The following is a 21,060-nucleotide window of genomic DNA, read 5'->3' on the forward strand; positions in this document are numbered from 1 at the left end:
TTTCTAAAATTGATGAAGTCACAAAAAAATTTTCTTTTAAAAAAAAAATATAACACAAGCGTAAGACAATTTAAAAAAAATTTAATAACAGTCTAACATTCTAGTTCGGATAGACTACAATGATTCGTAAGAATAGCAAACAAACAATTCAAACTGACTATTCAAACGCATAGCTTCTTCAGCTAAAGTCCTCTTCACAAACATCGCTTAAACTGGTTTAATGTGTGTGCACGTATATACGCATTACGTGTATAATATCAAAGGGAGTCTATAAACGAATGTTTTGGATTGTGTTGTACAGATGGCAGCACCTAACAAGGTATTCCGTATGAAGGTCAATATTCGAGAAGCTATGGCACTTGTCCTGACTTTCATAGAATAAAGCTTAATCAGTAATTAGAAAATTTGTGTATACTTTGATTGATATTTTATTGTTAATATTCTTCTTGTTGATATTCTTCTTCAATTAAATTTATTGTCAAGCTTTTTCAATGTCATCATACGATAAATCGCTAACTATATTTTATTGAAGCTATTAAAGGTGTAATTGAACTTGAAAAATTCTGTCTTCTCTCACGAATTTTTTATTCTTCATATGTTTTTACTATCATTTTTTATATGCGCAATCTTGTGTTATCTCTGTATTAAGTATTACGTAATATGTCTTCATATCTACGTAAATCTATTCAATTGCAACGCCGAGACTTACACATAAAAATCTGATTCGCTGTTCTCTAAATGTTTGCAGATTCGTCTTGGCGCACGCGACCTGTTTCTCCCGATTTACGAGCAAACTACTCGTCGAATTAATAATTTTCGCCACCGCGGGGTTCTCTAGCAAACTCACGAGGTCGTAACCTTACCTGCGCACTAGACAAAGAACGAGTTGAAGAGGCGGTTGTGACGCGAACGGAAGATAAAGAAAGAAGAAAAGTGAGACGAAACCACAGGGGCAGCTCGTGATACGTTCGTACTCTTTCTCTTTCGCTCTTTCACGTAACAGAGCGTCGCCCAATAAAAATGTCACGAATTCAGGGGCGAAGAGTTTCTTAGTGAACACCGTCTGGTGGCGCCAGAGTACACCACGTTCCCGATCCACAGGGAGTTGCGTAAAGCTCACTGGCTCGCTGTCACACGCAAGGAGTCAGCGAATGGTGGGGAGACTATGGGACGAGACGATATCGCGCGCACACACAGACAGAGACGCGGCGAAATCAAATCGACGCCAGCGCGCTTCGAAGGAAGGGCGAGAAAGCGGCAGGACTAAGCGTCGAGAAAAGCAGAGAGAATATCACGAGAAGATAGTCAAAGAGAGAAGGAAGTAAATGGAGACTAAGAGAGGGAAAGAGAGTCCTGCGGGAGAATGAGAGAGAAGGATAGAATAGAGACCGTAGGGTGGATGAAGAAAACGTAAATGATAGACGGAGTGCGAGGCTAAACAGAGAAGGGTTGATCGAGCCTGATAAGAACGAAAAAGATGGAACAATCCCGAGAGAAGCAGAAGGTGACAGAGGAAACAGAGACAATGAACGTGAAAGAGAAAGAGGCAAATGCAGAGAAAGAGAGAAATGAATAGGGTGGGCGTGAGAGAGAAAGGGAAGTTGCTGCTCGGAAGCAATGGGAAAGACAAAGAACGGAAGCGTGGCAAGAGGGAGGAAGGAAGGTAGAGAGTGAGAAAGGGGAAGAGAGACGGAACAAGAGGGGTTGGTCGACCCTGCGCGTTATCAAGAGCCGCCCCTCCCGGTCGCCCCTATATCCACCCCGACTTTATATACCCCCCGTGCATCCAAAGAGTACATGCATTCGTGTGTGCGGTGGTGAAAACCCACACAACGTTGACGTGGCTCGTCCCTAGACGTAGCCGGGCGCAGAGCGACGCCGCATGGCGTCGGCGTCGCGAGGTCGTCCCCGGCGCTAAACACTCTAACGATGGCATCGTCGGCCAACCGCCGCCAGAGGAAGCCGCTTCTCCGTGGCTCGTAACACGTTCTCCTGGACGACCGGGACGCCTGGACGGATCGGAGCACCCGAAGGACTGGGCACGAAGAGACCCGACACCCGCGAGTGACGTGCAACGCCGGAGCGCCGCGACGCCGACAGTCGTCCGCGGGACGCGTCGCGGTCGTCTCGCTGGAGACCGAAGGCGTCTATTCCAGCGGCATCAGCCTCCAGTTGGCGTCTGACGTATGAACGGCACACGTCTCTAAATCATCCCGTCACATCTTCCTGCGTCGACATTTCTTCATTTTTTTTTTTTCACTCCTCAGCCGTGCGCATTCTTTCCCATTCTATCCGTTCCTCGTTCTCTACGCCTCCCCCATTTTCGTCTCGTCTCGACTCGTCCGTTCTCGAGTCCATCTCTCTTTCTCCTCGATTGCATCGAGCGCTCTGTCCTTCGCATCGAGCCACGACTCAGCGAATCGGCGAACGAAACGGACGGAGCGCATCCACCGTGAACGTCACTCGTAGCATGTAGACCGAGCGGAGCTGTCATTCGTATGTCGCGGGATCGGAGTGCCTTCTGTGATTGACAATCCCGAATGGCCCCTTCGGACTCCTTAGTGTGCGGTGCTTGACATATATCGGAAAAGGATCCTACGTCAGATTTCACATATCGGTTGATTTCAGTTGGCGATGCTCGAACAGGAGATCTACGTGACGATGATGCCTCAAAAATTAATCCGGTCGCAAATAGAGAGACCCAGACCCAGGGATGGAAACGTAACAAATAATAACACGAGGTCAGTATACTTACATATTTTTTGTTCCGTAGTCTAAAAATAATTTTCACACTTATTGCGACGATTACGCATAGACATATGCTATCGGTTAGACGTATATTGATCGATTGTCACGCGAACTGACTTACATTTCGGTAGAAGATTTCCGCAATGGCCCAAACAGCAGGCAACCAGTCTGACACCTCGGCACGCTGGGTTTCCAAACTCAACGGGCTTTCGAGATGGTTTCGTAGTGGGTCGCAGGACGACGAGATCGTTTTATGACCGATTAGTCACCTCTATTAGTTTTTTCACTTTTTTTTTTCTTTTCACGTAGGATCCTTTCAGGAACGCATTGAATAAATCTTCGTTCAATCTTCGATCTATCATTCTCGCGGAATTCTGGGGCTAAAACTTTAGGTTATCCACCCTGGCCATCCAATGTTCACTAATAACTCGTGTATTATTTATGTGTATCCGTAGGCAAACTCAAGACGGCCATGAAAAGCGAAGCGCGTGTGGATTTCAACCGTGTATTAAGCAATCATTTCAATTGGATTGCCACAAGACCACTTGCGTGCCGCACAAGTCAACAACATTTAATAAGCGTCTCGCTCTACATCCAACTTGAATTAGGCTTCTCTAGCAATCGGCGGGATTGTTTGCGGTGAGAAAAACGCGTGATCACAAATATTATTACGTTTTTTTCTGTCTCACGTAACTTAATTAAAAATTAATCAAAATTTTACCTGGATTAGGAATGGAAGATATTAATGATCGAGACTGTCTGTCGCTTCATGCCAGTAATTCCAGAAGATATAAATGTTAGTCTACTCTACGCAATGCCAGACTGCCGTCGATCTTATCAAGCTCTGCATCCTTGGCAGGGGCAGCCACCGGCGAGGCGTTATCCGATGAGGAATGTGAAACCCCCTGTACGTATACTGAATGTATCCTGAGTGTATTCCTGTCCGGTATACCTTCAGTATACGTAACAGGAGGCTACACCGTACAACGTTGGACTTCTTCATCGACGCAGTTCTCCATTTATGAATAATCTTCGTGCTATAAAATATATAACACCTTAAGAAGATAGAGAGAATAACAAAAATAGGAACACTTAGAATAGTAAGGTATTTCATTTACCTAAAATATCGCAATCCTTGAACATAGTTGTTTGTTTGATGCGTTTATATACTGACATTCGTACATTTAGTAATTGTATAAAGTGTACTCAATAAAAAGTTATGCATATAATTATAACAATTACAATATTAATACATATTTCACGTATTAATGTACTTAGATTATTAAGTTTGAATATTTTTATTAAATTAAACAATATATATCTACGACATAATATTATGTAGGCATGATATATATGTAAAACTTTCTCTTAATACAAACAATATCAATTATTATCCAAAAATAAATATCACATTCTCTTAATCGAGTTTACTATAAAGAGTTTATACTCTTAATAATTTAATTAATCCGCAAAGCTAATAAATTTTTATTAAAATAAGTAAAGAATATATCTTTCAATTCAAGGATGACACTTTTAGAATAACCTTCTTTTCAAATAATTTTTACTTCAAGGCTAACAGATTTTGTCTTCATATTGATCATAATTGAGAAAAAAATTCAGAACATCTAGTGTGTCCCGCGTACAAAAATTATACACGAAAATTCAACTTTTTTTTTACAACAAGAGTTGTAATAGTATTTTCAACCTACCATATATCTGTCCAAGAATATTATATATTTAATAAAGTTAAGATCATTACACGGATTGTAGATCGTAACAAATTTAATAAATGAACGTAATATCTCAAATAAAACAGTAATTAATTAGCGATATTCTGATAATAATGATATTCTTTGAAAATACCTCATTCATATGTTAAGCACCTGTAGATAAATTGCGTGTGTAATATTTATTATATTCTTAAAAATTATAATCATAATATAAGTAAATATATGTACATTGTATACATAACAATTAATGTATCTTTATAAAAATCACAATCATAATATATAAACCTTTCATAAATATAAAATAAAGAATGAGATATGAATGTAAGTCACGTACATAATTTATAATAAATTAAAATATTTACAATGCCAAAAGAATATTTTTTAATTTTAATATCAACAGTTTTTTAAAATATTATTTTTCAATACAAATATTTAAAAAACGTTATTTTTAAATATATTACAAAATTGAAAACGTAATTTATCTCAAATAATATTTTTACTTGCGCTCTACAATACTAATAAATAAACTAAAGAAAAAAATTTTAAGAACACATTTATTTCTTTAACAAAATTGAAATAATTAATGTTGCTTTTTACAATTATATAATAAAGACATGAATATACAAAAATTTTATTAATTTATAAATAAAAGAATACAAGAAAATTTTTAATAAATGCAATTCAATGATATTTGTTATAAATCAAAAAATATTTTTTTAAATTGTTTAACATCTATTTTACCTCTTTTAATAATATAGTTATATAAATATATAGTTTAAAAAATTATAGAAAACTTTGTTATTAATGTGTTATTTTTATTTACATTTGATACATTTAACTGTTTTAAATACTTCTACACTGAAAAAAAAAGTAATATATTCAATAAGATATGTTATTGCGGGCTGCCAATTACAGATATACTCAATACAATAATATATGCTATTGCAGTATCAACATTGTACTTGCATTAATAGCAAATATTATTGTATTGAGTATTTTATGTAGTTGGCAGCCCGCAATTAGATATGTTATTGGCTATATTACATTTTTTTTCTGTGTATAATACTAAATAAAATAATTTATATAGAGAGACAATATTATTATCTATTATATTATTTATCCACTTAAAACGTACAAAAATTAAAAGACAGAAAATTAACCTTGTCACAAATATAGAGCACAAAACTAATAAATCTTTATTAAGAATTATTTCAATAATTCTAAATTTTCTAAGGAACATACTTTATTCAAGGATGACACTTTTAGACTAACCCTTTTTTCGAATTTTATGTATGAGAGCAAGGTTGACAGATTTTTTCCCTTTCTTAGTGATCGTAAAAAAGGTTAAAAAGCAGAAAATTCAGAGCAAAGAATGCCGTCCGTTGAAGCGTTTACAATTCATGTAAAAGGGTGGGAGAAAACAATCAAAAGTGATAGAAAAGGAAGACATTAGAAAGCTAGGAGAGGGTTGCTAACTAACGATGGGATCAAATTTCACCTTTTTTAAAAAGAAACAAGTTTAGAAAAACTCACTTAGTTTCTATCAGTTCGACAAACAAGTTAACACAATTCTTAAGGATTTTCAAAGTATTTCAAGATACTACAGTACTTACAGCAGTTGGTAAGTTATTTGTTTTATTACATTTTTCAAAACATATTTTAAAGCAATTCATATATCTTTTATCGATAATACTTTTAGAAATGATTCTGTTAACTTGAAAATCGTTTTAACCCACATCTTTTTATTAGAAATAATCTTTTTATCCACCTTTCTATGCAATACCGTAATTAAACTAATAATAACAGAAAAAAACACAAAATAATACTTTTTCTAATAAAAGATGTTTAACATAAAATTATTTGTTTTTAATTTTAATAAATTTTAATGTATTCTCTGCATACATACTAAATAATTAAGATTAAGAAAGGATTAACTTTATACATTCGCTTTGTTAAAAATATTAATATAACAAATATTTAACATAGAAATTAAATGTTAATTTAATTTAATGAAAAAATAACAACAAGCACTACATATATTTTAAGTATAATTTTAAATATTCTGATAATTCCTATTTCTTTAAGATAATATAAATAACTTTTTTATTAAAATGTATATAACAAAGACACAGCTAAAATTTTTAAAAATAAAATTATCTCTAAGAATTATATACATATATATTATACATATATAAATGGTTTACAATGTCATCGGACAACTTTGATTTTTAAAAACTGCCATGTATAATGCTAAACGTGAAATAGTCTCCACATATATTTCATAAAACAATAATATAAAAATTACTTACTACTAATTTAATCATTACGCAGTGAAATCGCGCAAAATCTTTCGGTGAAAAATACCCGAAATATGCAAATGGATCAGAAAAACAACTTTAAACTCGCTTTTCGTACGAACGGGAGGTATCGTACTATCATCCACGAATGCGACGCTTTTCCTTCGCGGACGTAGCGATATCTAGAACATCGAACTCGCGAAATAAATTTCACGTGGCCCCACGGCAAGGAACGCAAAGGGTCGCATAGCCGCAGGATAGCTCTGAACATGTCCGACAAACATGAGGAATAATAAAAAATAAACCTAACTTTACTCGTGGCGGAGAGACCGACGCGACGGGGCGAGATAGTGAGACGGAATCCGGAGGACGCGAGGGAAGAAGAGCGGAAGGTAAGGACAGGAACAGAATTCAGAATGAAACAGACGAGGATGGGAAAGAGACATTCAGTTTGGAGCGAGGCGAGACGAGAGAAGGACAGAGAGACGCGTCGTTGGGGATGTCGGATAAAGAGAGCGTCAAGGGAAGGAGACGGAATGAGAGACACGGCGACGGAGTAAAGACGGAAATGGAGGATCCTCGCTCTCTCTCTCTCTCTCTCTTCCTCTTTTCGCGGCCAATGAGTCGCCGTCGTTTTGATGGCCCAACCCTCGGAGCAACATGGCCGCCAAGTGCAAAAGGGAGCTTAAGTAAGGGTTAGGTTAGGTTAGGCTAGGCTCGTCCTTTCTGGACCCGTCGCTTTTGTGAGAGAGCTGCGCGCGGATGGAGTGGGGTGGGACGTTGTCAGCCATCATGGGATAGGAAATGCAATGCTCCGTATCTCCATGGTTCTGGCAACTTTTGAAATAATGGAAACGTAATCCGCGACTTCTGCGTCTAAATAGTCGAGATGGTCGTCGCTATTCGCCGGTATTCGCGACGAGTATCGTCTTAATTGCATCGCGTTCAGACGGAGAATTTCCAATATCAACACAGCAAGTGCAACGTGAATTAAACTAATATCAGAGAAGTTACCATATTAGAGATCCTTGCAATATATTTTATTGCAAATTACAGAAATACAGATCGCTATCGTAAAATATAGCAGGCAACTTTCTGTCGCGATTCTGCTGCGAGTGAAAAACGGGATTAGTTTATCGCAGATATTTCACTTTGAAGAAAACAGAGCGGCATTTGCACAAGCTCGGCCAAGTTGAATCGTATATGGAAAAAAAGGCAAACCGGTTGCTACCTTCACCGGTTGCTACCAAAAGCAGTTTCGCTAATTTGACATTTTTCACGTCGTTTGAATATATTGAACGATCAGTAATTGGCTTCTAATCCGTAAGTTTCTATGTGTGCTAATATTAACGCAACATTAGCCTATGATATAAATAATTACAAGGAATTTTGCGAAAATGCAAGATAAAGTAAATAACTTAAGAATCGATCGACTGCATGTTTATCGTCTGTTTCGATTAAAACACACAGAATATACATTATCGCTTTTTAAGGGGACATTTGCAAGCTTCAAGAACCCTGTGTAACAATTTAAAATATTTAAATTTATAAACGTTCAAGCATATGTTAATTAAAATAGCTATTTTAGATTAAGTCAATGTATTTGATCCGCGAGACAAATTTTATTGTACTTAATGCACTTTATTGCATCAATACATTTACAATTAGATTATCGAATTACAATTACATTTACATTAAATCGAAAACGTCATATTAATCTAAGTATTATTGCAAATATTTCTGTTTTTTAACAATATCATACATTTTAACAAGAACAGAATCTTCAAATCATAAGATTAATTAATATTTACGATATTTTTCAAATTTGCTTTTAAAAATATATAACATGTTTGAAAAATCCAATTACACGATAATAAAATACGTATTAAATGATGTACAAATTTAATTTAACAATTTTTTTTATATATTAAGAATTTCAATAATATTTTCGTAGAATCAAACCTTTAACTTCACATAACAGTTTCAATTTCTTAACGTGCGACAAAGTACTTACTAAAAGAATGAATCTTTCAGACTATTTCACGGCATATCTAAAGTTTATCAAAATCACAGATGACACTTGCAAATGTTCCCTCGTTAGATCGTAAAATCGGAAACGATGAACGCCCGACAGTTACACAAAACGAGATACGTGACGACATGCACACCGTGCGGGTATTAAAGCGTCTTAAGATGCCTTAAAACATCGTGACTCGCGCAGTAGAATTGCAAAAGTTCAGAGTGGAGAAGCGCGAAGGCTATGACTTAACGGCGTCAATTAATTCGATATAAAATGGAGGCGCAATTACCTCGCCCGTCTTACGATATTAAACCTGAAATTCACAGCGAATGCTGGTTGCGCTTAATTAATTTCTGCCCGTCCTACGGCTGACTTACAGTGAACACGTATTGCATACGTCATTAATCGCAAGTATGCACGTGTTTGCGTATCCCAAAAACTTGAGATCGTTAAATTTTCGCCAAAATCTACTACATACATTAATAATTCAAGTGAATTGATGCACCTAATATAATATTTTTGACAAATGCTTTCCATCAAGTATCGAAAAACATAACAGACGATATATATAACATTAGATTCATAATCAGTATTTGAATTTATATCAGAATTAATTAAGAAAGAGAAAACGTAATCGCAACGATCGATTTATAATTTAAGGGGTGCATTTTTTTTTAGATTGAGAAGAATTAGATCCGTTAATATCGGAATGCTCGCTGAATTCGCATTACAAGCTTTCGCCCATTAATGTATGCGTATGTATGATCCTATCGTATGTATGATCCTACGCGCCAGACGCGCGATGGGAATTTCTTTTTTCGTCTGAAAAGTAGAAGGCGAGGGAGACACGCAGAGCACGAAAGAGAGAGGAGATAAGAAGAGTGCCGGCTCGTTTTCGAATACGAATTGGCCATCGACGGTATCGGTTACTATAAATTGCGGAGAAAATCGTACCTATCCGCCGTAAAGGGTGAAGTAAAATAACGAATTAACGGCGCAGGGTGTGTCGCAGTGTGCAAAGTGCCGTGTTTCCTGGTGTGCGTTTTCGAAACTACGACGTCGCGGCCGCCGCCACCGAGATCAGCCTGTCCGAACGTGAATGCGAATTTATAATGGCGTTGTACTTTGCAAACTACCTCTTAGGGAAGCTATAAATTATGTCTCCCGCGACTAATAGAATGACGCCGGAGGGATGAACATTGGGGGCGGACACGCGAAAGAGGGTGGGTTTGTGAAAATGCGTGCGATAAGGAAAGAAAATTTGGTTTACTACATTTAAAGTTTGGTAATTTGAAGGAAAAATTGATCAATTATTAATACCGTCGCGGTTTACATCAATCAAAAACATCTATATAAACATATAGTCAATTCAATTCTAACTTAACAATGAAATAATTTGATATTTTTTTATATAAAATAATATTTGAATATCAAAATTTGAATTATACACTTTAACGTATCTGTTCTAATATAATTAATATTTTTCATTAGTTGTAAGTATGTGTGGCAATATTAAAAAACCAAAATGTATTGTATTAATTTTACATACAAAAGTAAATTGTTAAACTCTCTCTTTCTTTCTTTATTGAGCAATTATGCTATTATTATATGCCTGTGTATTAAATAATTCAACATACATAAAAAGTAACGTAACATTTTGAATATAATTTTAAGATCGTTCTTTTATGCACATAAGAACGATCGGTTCATCTCCTTCTTCATCGTACAATTTACACCGATTTCCAGAATTATTGATGTTAATTAAGTATAATTCAAAGTTCCATAATGTTTTACGATATTCAGGTTTGACACGCATCGCTCGAAGATAAAATTTGCTGGCCGTTGGCTCTTTGAGAACCGGCAAAAATGAGTAATGAGACTCGTAATATTATTTTCCATCGATACGTTGTCCTGACACGATGAACAACGAGAGCTCCTTAGAGGCAATGCATAATTGCAACGTCTATATTTTACGTTTTCCTATGGTTACGGTCAGCGTAAAGTATAGCTAAGAGGATAACTTGCAATTAAACCTATAATAAAACACGTGCGGTTTCGCTTCAGCGGTTCTTCATCACCGTCGTTCTAGAAAGTCGGCAACCCCGAGAAAATTGCTGGGATACTTGGTCGTTGCGTTACGGCTAGTCTCTTTGCGGATGCAATTCATTTCTTTGATACATTGTCATTTTTATCTCTACGTAATCGTGCCTGTGAATCCTTTACAGCACTGCCCGCTGCACTATTTTATATGCATGCCAGTTCAAATTACTCCGGCTATAAAAACAGCATTTTTCAAGTTCAAATTACGCCCGTGCGAAATAAGACGAGCGTAACGCCGCTTTAACGGCCGCTACCTCGAATTATGATGAATTTCTCGTAACCCATTTCTTGGCCTGTACCGTTATTTTTCTAATCACGTTACCGGAAAATCCGCGCAATTATGTACAATCATCTCATGCACATTGTGTATCTGCGGTGTTCTAAACTTACCGGTATGCGGGCGATTTTGACGGCTTAGCATGTCGGTAATCTGTAGAAAGAAGAGAAAAATAATAATTAATTCAAGGTTCCTGTCTTCCCCGGTAATCGTGCGTGAAAATGTTAAAATGCCTCAAGTATGTACACCTGCGTCTGCAGCATGTGTATTTCTTAACTACACTGATTATTTCCTATGAAACGTCTCAGGTCGAAGCGCACGTAGGGGGTAAAGAAATAGCCCGGGCTGGTGAAAGCAGCCTAACGGATCGCTGATGGTGGGTGCCTGACTTTTCGCTAAAAAAGGGCTAGGAGAAAGTTTCTTATTTACTGCTGTTATAAAAACGCCGGAGCAAAAGGGTTCTCCTTTTTTTTTTCAGGGCCAGGTCTTTCAATCGAGCTACCTTTTAACCATCGCCGCCGGCATACCGCGATTTCTCTTGACAGTGCACGACGGTCTCTCTTCGAGTAACTAGACTTTCACAAGGCAGAAGACGAATCGAAAATTATTTCATCGAGTATTGCGACAGTTAAGTGAGAAAAGAATACTTCGTAATACAGAATATCGCGAAGGAACTTGCCCGACGTTACGAACCAAGAATTCATCCACGATGATAAAACCGATAATTGACCGTCGCTGCACGCGTCGCTGTAAATATTGAAGCAGCATCAGCGACGACCTGGCGTGTACAGTGTTATAATGGAAGATTCAATTAAGGGCTTGTGCGTCAATGGGAGACAATTGCGTGAAGGCTGGGGACATTTAAGTGTAATCATCAGCATCACTTTATCGCCATTATACATCTCGGTTCGTATTTGCGTGCACCTTACAGGCGGAACCCTCCATCGCGGTTTTGCCATCACGAACCCTTCTCGCGCGAACGATTTATACGTCCGTCGATGTATCCACGGTTACCCCGTCGCATTCGCGATTCGCGTACACAACACTCGACGGGTCGTTACACGGTGAATAAACCTCGCACGATTAAATGTTAATTGTCTTACTTAAATGTAAATCCCGGGGAAATTATCAGGGGGAGACCCGCCGATGTTGGATTTGCTATTATTCGAAGACGTTGCAAAATTTTTGTCTCACTCTTTCCCCACCGTTTAAAAATAATGAAATTGCTAATTCCAATGTTCTAAATGTGAAATTAATTCACGCATTAACTGATAAACGTGTGGTTGATTACACGATTCAGATAAGTATGCATCGGACACTTTCTCGTCATTTTCCCCCGTTTATTTTTCACAGCAGACTGTCAGGATTGATGCTTACGAGTCGATATCATTCGTATATTAATAGTTTATTAATAAAGTGCTGCAATTAGTGCGGCTGTAAATGTCGATATCGACGATATTATTGTAACTTTACGGGACGTTAACCTACAATGCGCAATCTTTCTCTTTTCATATTTCTCTATAAAATCGTTCGTCAAGCGTCATAATAATCATTCCTCTTTTTGTACCAATCTTTTTTACGACTGTGATAATTGAACTGCCTTAATATCTATATAAAACGCATTAAAGTTACTAATGGAACAAATTTCATTTCTAACTTCATGAATATTATATAAGAAAGTATTTTTTATTGTCGAAACCTACGTCATACGCAGTAAAATGCTTTAATCACTATGTAATTACATGTGAGATTGCTAAAAATATTAATCGCGTCAATTATGCTCCATTTAATGACATCGCTTGTAATATAATATTTGAAATTACATAATAAGTCCACTTTCTTCTTAGACACATAGTATTTCATGATTTGTTGTCTTAATTTTAATGACTAATTTTTAACAAATAAATAGAGAGAAAATCTTTCTCTTTAAATAAATGTCAAGGAAAATTATATTTGCTATAATTATAAATGACAAAAAACTACTTTTTATAAATTAACCTTAAAAAAACAAATTAACAAAGAAAAATTACAATTTTAAATCATTTTATGTAAAGAATGTATTGTAAATTTAACAACACGTAAGAATTACAATTGTATGTACACTGTATTTATAAATGCATGTATGACAATATTTTTTGCAGATATCATCGTGAATGAGTTATTTCATTATTCATAAAATCACATAAGAATCACAATACAGCTCTTAAAGAATATCAACTAGTTGATCATTCATAATTCTTATCGAGTATTATCTTTCCTTAATCTGGTACAAAACGCACAAATATATCATTAAAATGTATAACACGATTTCTTTTATTAAGTTCCTGTGACTGTTATTAGATGATTTTAATAAAATACGTCAAACATTAATAAAATAAGGAGACGTCTCAGATGCGTATCTCTATGAACCATAATACGTGGCGAACGTAATAACAGCATGTAACTTTAGAAATAGAGCACACTAAACGACAATTTCCTAGACCTAGATAACCTGAGACTGGAAGGGGAGGAGAGGGAAGAGTCCGCTACGGATTTATCACCGCGTCTCGCGCATTGTTTACGTCTCAGACGGAGATATAAATCTTCATTCTAAAGCGCCACAAACTGTCTGTACCTAACAGTTCGCTCGTTCCTGTATCGCACGCTTCTGTTCCCCTGAACGACCACATATCCCGTGTTCTTTACAAAAACGTGTTGGAATAAAAAAGAGGGCTACCGTGCGTCTTTAAATAAAGATCTGTCCGTTACACCTGCTGCGATGTAAATTATTACGCGTTTTCTTCAAACCTTAGTCATTATTAGAAAATCAATGTTTGTAAATTCACAGTAAAATTTTCTATCTTAATGTTTATAAATTAATAGTGAAAACTCTAATAATACAACAAAATTAATGGCTATGTAAATTAAGAATTAAAAAATTTTTTCATAAATAACTCAAACTTATTTTACATTTCAAACTCAATATATGTGTGTGGTTAGAGAAGAGGTATTGTATTTTCTATAAAACATAATAAAATACTTTGAAGACTCTTTAATTTATATCGTGCATATTTAAAACCTTACTTAATACGTGTTTATGGAAAACAGAAAAACTATTATAACATATTATTTTCAAAATTAAATACCAAATTACTTCTAAACAAGAAAGCAAAATATCTAATATCGTGCATGTCGTTTACGAGCTCACGTTATTTAAGCTCGTAATTTTCCGGAAACGCGATTTATTGGCAGAAATAGGGAGAAACCTTTGTAAAAAGTTGAGCACATAGAAAACGGGGAAATTACACGTTCCGTAAATTTCCAGAAAGCGATCACAGCGATCACGCAGCAAACAGAAACTTTAGTCAGACCGAGCGTCTTAATCGAGAATCAATATAACCTGTCGTTCTTTTCGTCGAGGAGCTCTGAATTTTTTATAAAGGGCCTTCGTGAATGCCGACCATTCTTCGACGAGAGATTTTTGCTCCGTCAACGTTTACACTCCAGACGCTACGGACGGATGCTGCATGAGCAAGAAATACGAATCGAGATCGAATAATTGCAGCACTCGTGCGTGAAGTGTTTTCTATTTCGGTAACGGGACACAGCGACGAGATCTACGTGAATTTTGTAGAAATCCTTCACGGAATCCCGACGGCTCGAATTATAAAAGAGAGAAATGGACGTTCAGTGCATCAACGTTCCTAACCACCAAATTATTAATATATCGCGAGGTTTAATGAGCCATGTATATGCGTCACGTTTGTACGTAAAGGTACCTACGCAATTATTTCAATCCTTTTGGTTTTACTAAAAAGGCTCTAATGAGATCTTACAGGAAGAATCACGAAGAATGGATAATGTGGAATGGACAGCGAAGATACGTTGCACGGGGATATGTACACATAAGATAGCCAAGAATGTTCCCCGAGAGAGGCAAAAATATCTTATGGACATGTAATGCGGAATATTGTGATGTATATCATAAATATTCTATTAAGATTCAGAACTCTATAGCGTTAATCGTCCCAATGCGAAAATATTATCATTGCCACATTGACACAGCGTACTGAAGAGTTCTATTGAACGAAAATAAATTCACGAGAAATCAAATACCAAAAAGGGATAATTGAAAACGTTGACGAAAAGACGTATAATTAGCAATTTTCGAACGAGAACAGCTTCTAAAAGCGTACCCAATATTCTGCGTTAACAATTATAACAACTCATAAACAAGGGAGTACTAACTAGCATTTCGTTAAAAATATCTCCAACTGCAAATGTTCTCCATATGTGTAATAAGATATTTAAATGTCTCATAAGATGAAATCTAAAATCTTCGTTACATTATAAAAATTTTCTGATTTCAATTAAGACTCCATCGCGGGCAATTAAGTGCGGTCACGTGGAACCAGGAATGTTAAATACAGAAGCAAAATGAAGGCACTGGAAGTAAAAGAGAACATTCAGACAATATTGGCTCGAGTTATCAAGATGCAAAAATATTTGGACGGAACCGGGGCAATCGCGTATCGATCGCATCAGTAAGTTCAATCTTAGTACTTTTATAGCATTGCTTTCGTCCCGAATAAAGCTGACATCTTTTAAGTAAGGTCTTACATGCGGGAAAAATAAATCCTGCGAAGGATTCCATAATCTATATCTGTGCACAAGAAAGGTTAGGTTTACCGTTTACGTTTACCGTCTTATAGAGCGCATCGTAAAGGCGTTTACTGAAACTACGATACAAACTACGAAACTACAATAGATGGTTAAGAGCGGAAAATAACTGTGCCGTCGTCTCTAATCGAGGGACGAAGGAAAAAACGTGACGATCAGCCATGCCCGAGCTGAGAGAACCAGCTCGATATCGAATCGCTGTCGAGGGCATGCTCCCTCGAACCGGCCGTGGCGATTTAGCCAGAAGTCGGCGCGGACACGTAGGAAGAGGGGTTCGAGAGGGTCCAACCGGGGATAGCGACCAGGTAGAAGAGGAAGGGAGAGGGTTGAAAGCCACCCTCGGTTCCACAACGGTTTCCCAGAATAATCCGGCGTATAAATTGGATTGTTGGTGGGACATGGAAACTGAACGGGGGGAAAGGGAGGACGGGGGATGGGGTTACACGTTGCAATAGCGAAACGGGAAACGCGTATAAACGCGCGAATACCCGCGCACGTACTCGTACGTCGCACGTGCACAACAAATGCACACACCGTGCGTAATACAATACCTATTCACGTGAAACGTATAAATACCACGGACCACCCCCGTTCAAACACACCGTGGTTACGCCAAATTCAACGGCTGCAATCGGCGGAGGTGGAGGTTGACATGAATACGCGTGGATTTTCGCGAATAGATACGAGACACGCGGGGGAATACGCCCTCGTATGTGAGTTTGGACGAGTTTCGTGATACGTAGGGACCCGACAAGCAAACAAAGTCGTTCTGGACCATCGTAGTTTTCGTTACAAGCCCGATGACGCCGCTGCGGAAGAGAAAATACGGAGATGCTAGAAATCAACATGAAAATAACCATGAATCGATCAATAATTCTAACCCGTAGACTTTGCTTGTTAGCCAGTCTTATTTACCGACGCGTTCTCGTCCACTCAAATTCCATGACATTGAATAATAATTCCTTTCAATTTCATTTCCGGTGCTTTCCTATAAATAGTAAACGCTAAAGGGTATTGAAAAGAAATAAATAATTTATTAAAATATGTTTGACAGGAAAAATTTTATGTCATTGCAAGAAGTGATAATGTTAATAATGTAAAATATTTTAGAATGAAATATTTTAAAATAAATTACCACTTAAATTCTTCGGAATAGCAACAAGAGTTCCCCGAGGTAAATGTAGAAAGAAGACAAAGAAAAATACCGAACGTGTCGTTTCCCACTCATGTTCTGCCGTAAAATTTTTGAAATCTTTCGTTTTCGTATATTCTTCTCTTATATGTATAAAAGATTCAGAGCGCGTTATTTGTATCGAATTCAAAAATCACATTAATTGGGTAAATAAAACGCTTGGTGTGGCTGGTAAAAAAAAAACTTAATTAGGGAATTTGAATTACGGACGAATCAAACTCAGGACAAGATTCAAGGGAGAGGATAAGCGGCGAGCTTTAAACTTGTCGGATAAATTTGCGCTTTAACAATGGTGGAAATTCAGAAACGGCGGGTTGGAAGGGCGGCTAATTAATCTCTGTGAATAATCTCTTTGCTAACGAGATACGCGCACAATGTGGAGAACTCTCGAACCGTGACCGACCCTATCTCATTACATAGAAGCAAACATGTAATACGTGAGAGAATCGTCGCGTAAACACCGCAACAGATTACTTCGGTGAACTGTTTACAAGATAAGGAATAAGATGTGTCATTTTCACGGGACAAATTCATTCAGCGGGTAACATTATATCATTCCCTCTTATAATTAACATTTGTTTGTGATATGTTCTTACGAGCAAATCTTGACAAAACGTTTGATCACATTTTGATCAAACATGTTGATTTCTGACACACAAAATGTTACCAATATTGTATATATGTAATTCTTGATAAAGACACAGGATTAAATTGATTTTAATCTTAATTTAATTTTATCTGTTTCTGCAAATAATGTATTTCATTTTTTGTCACACTACAAAAAATGCTGTGTTTTATTAACTTTTCAGCACCGACACTGAAAATATAACTGTTTTTCAATTGTTCAACCTTTGAAATTAGAATATATAATAATTTTGGATTGAATATACACATCTTATATTTCTGATTATATAGTGCAGTTAAGGGTGTTATATATTTCTATGGTAAAAATCAATGGCGATGCTTTTGAAATACGTTGAGAAAATGGCGACAAATGTGTTAGCGCAGGCGTATTTTGTTCCCTTATAATAAATTCAACGCAGTAGTGTGCCAAACCTAAGTAAACCGTTTCTCCAAAACAACAATATGTTGTTTTGTCTGCGCGTTGATTACACGCGTCTTCGCGTCTCCCTTCTGGGCTATATTGGCCAGGAACTTGATATATGTATGTAGGGTATTCCATTTTCTCCCCTCCATCTTCGCAAGCTTGACAATGCAGCGACAAAGGCGCCATATTTTTTTAGGGAAGAATCTTCAGATATATGTACCACATACATATATAGATATAAATCAATATCTACATGCCAGCATTTACATATATTAAATTTCTTGTAAGATTTGCATCGTACTTTTAGTTACATTTTTCTAATTACAAAACTTTTAATTCTAATGCACTTAAGTATTCAAGAGATAAATTTTGATTATTTTAGTAATTACAAATTTAATCAAAATACATGAATACCTTAATAGCAAACATGAATAACTAATATATGGAATAGTTAATTTTGCTAAATATTACCTTTGAATTTAATTGCAAAAAGTGTTTCAAAAAACTATATAATTCAAAGAAACTAAAATATTTTTTATCAAAGAATGGTGGATTTAATAATTGCGATAATAAAAATAAAAAGAAGAATTATGGAATATAATATGTAACTTTAACCGCGTAAGTTACATTAGCGTTCAACTGGCGAAAGTTCGAATTGGAGTACGGCCAAAATGTAACTGAAAAGTATATAAATATAGATAGAGAATACGCTTTAAACAAAAATATTATGGTTTAAAGTAGCACTAACATGTTGGCAGTAATAATATAGTTAATAAGCCATAAATATATTCTTTAAACTTAGAACATGCCTGCAGAAAAACATAATTACGAGATATAAGTACAAGTATTTCTTAGAAATCGGGTAAATCGATAAAATACATTAGAAAAGAGGAAGAAATCATTAAGCACGTTCTCATTTTTTAATTCAGTTGAGCGTGTAATTTTATTGCCATTAAATCGTCTATTTTTTCCTCGTTACTAAGAGGGAGGGAAAAATTGCTTTATTCTTTACAAGGGTACACTCTCCTCTTCAAGTTTTTTTATGTAAACGTAATATCGCGAAATAAATCTGAGCCTACTCGTTTCTATTTAGTTGCTCGTTGCCGTAATAAAAATCAACGCAAGTTGCATTTTAATCTCTTAATTCGATCTGCACATTCTAATTTCCCGAACCGACTTTCGTTTAACGCAACCACGAAAGAGCGCCACACCTTCGGAATGCCAGCCCTACATGCAAGCGGCTATGCGCGTCCATGTTCTTTTATCGGCCTACGTTACCACGGCGTGTACGATGCTCGTTGTTTATTCACAAGAAGACGTTGCCTCCTCCTTCTGCCGTCTTTTTTATTTGCCCGTCGATACCACCTCATCTCTCGCGCCGCACAAGGACCTCCCTCTCCCATTCTCCTTCGCTTTTTATAAAATATAAGCAATTTCATACTTTCCGCCCGACTCCCGAGCGACCCGCCGAGCATATCTTTACGACGCGGCACTCCGGATTTTGCCAACTTTCCAGCGCTCCCGCGCCTCGTCATTTTGCCGATAGTCCTTTGTAGGAGGAACGTGTAATCCCTGGTAGCTCGGACAAAAAGAAAACAAGTTTTTTTTTCTTCTTATACCAGCGACTTTATCAGCCTCTATTCCTTTCAATGGCGGATGAGATTTCGCCACGAACCAAGTTCATTATTGAGAATGAGATAATTTGTGCGATCACCTCGATGGTAAATATTCAAATAAATAATAGGTATAATCATAATACACGAATCACGCTGGCGAGAGATAATGCAGTCTCAAATGGAAACACCATAATTAGGGTATTAAACTGCAAAACAGCTGATCTCTTCTGTTTCTGTTGCCATTAAAAATTTTCACACTAGCATTTCGCTCAAAATATTCGTATCAGATCGCAAACCGAATATAAATTAAGTACGTCCTCTACGATATTAAATAATAAACTGTGCGACATGCACGCGACGTTACATACTACAAAGCTAGCTTAAAAATCTTCGGTTTTGTTCTTACGTCGAAAATAAACGAAAGAAAGTAGCCACTTAATTCTCGATTCGTTGTTCCCCAACCACTATCGTTTCAATGCCGCGTTCGACAATCTCCAAGTCTAATTCGCGGCTGCCAACTACGAATAGTCTCGTTCATTCTAATTTTCTCCGAGCGTCCCTGATTGGAGTCTACGAGGGGCAATTTAATCCCACCTCTCGTACATCCTCCACTTACGAGTCCATTCCATTACAATATGCATGTTGCACCTGCATCCACGCCCACGCTATTAGCGGAAGACAACTCGAGGAGTCTGTCTTCAGGCAGAGTGCTCGTTTCAGGGGAGTACAATGTAATATAGTAACAAAGAGAAAGGGAGAGAAAGAGAGAGAGAGAGAGAGAGAGAGAGAGAGAGAGAGAGAGAGAGAGAGAGAGATCCAAACTACTCTACCAACATCATCTTTTTGTTCAAACTCATTGTATATTAAACATGTATTAGACACGTTGCTACTTTAACAATATTTGCCAAATTATTCGTACGCATGTGAATCAGTGGTTATCTACGTTTTGCAGCTGAAGAGATTAGCACGTATGCACATAGACTATAATGTATTCTTTATTTATTTTGTCATAATTACTATTTTAAAAAGAATTATTTGAAATAACAATATTTATTGCATAGATTTCACAATATGTGATATTAATTTGTATACCAACATTCACATTTGCGTCATAAAATATATGTTCCTTTAGATAAAAGCAATAAAAAAATTTATAACAAATTTTTATACATATGTGTTCTATATGTAGGCGGCTAGGAAATACCAATTATATTACGTTACAAAAAAAAATTTATCACTCGTATATTGCTTAATAACGTGAATATTTATCGGATAATGTTACGTTCTCGGATTCAATGGTAATATGTTAACGTGAAAAATATCGTGACATGTAATAATAAAATATGTAAATTGGATTTTACTTCGTCTACTCC

General features: G+C 36.5%; 1 long non-coding RNA gene across 1 annotated transcript; it reads left to right on the forward strand.

The window, feature by feature from the left end:
• Window positions 1–616: 616 nt before the first annotated feature.
• On the forward strand, window positions 617–3,986 carry LOC105830230. Its single transcript, XR_004962711.1, has 2 exons — window positions 617–3,387; window positions 3,479–3,986. It is a non-coding gene; the product is annotated as an uncharacterized LOC105830230 (long non-coding RNA).
• Window positions 3,987–21,060: the final 17,074 nt, after the last annotated feature.

This window comes from Monomorium pharaonis, chromosome 3, assembly GCF_013373865.1.
Source record: "Monomorium pharaonis isolate MP-MQ-018 chromosome 3, ASM1337386v2, whole genome shotgun sequence".
Lineage (NCBI taxonomy): Eukaryota > Metazoa > Arthropoda > Insecta > Hymenoptera > Formicidae > Monomorium > Monomorium pharaonis.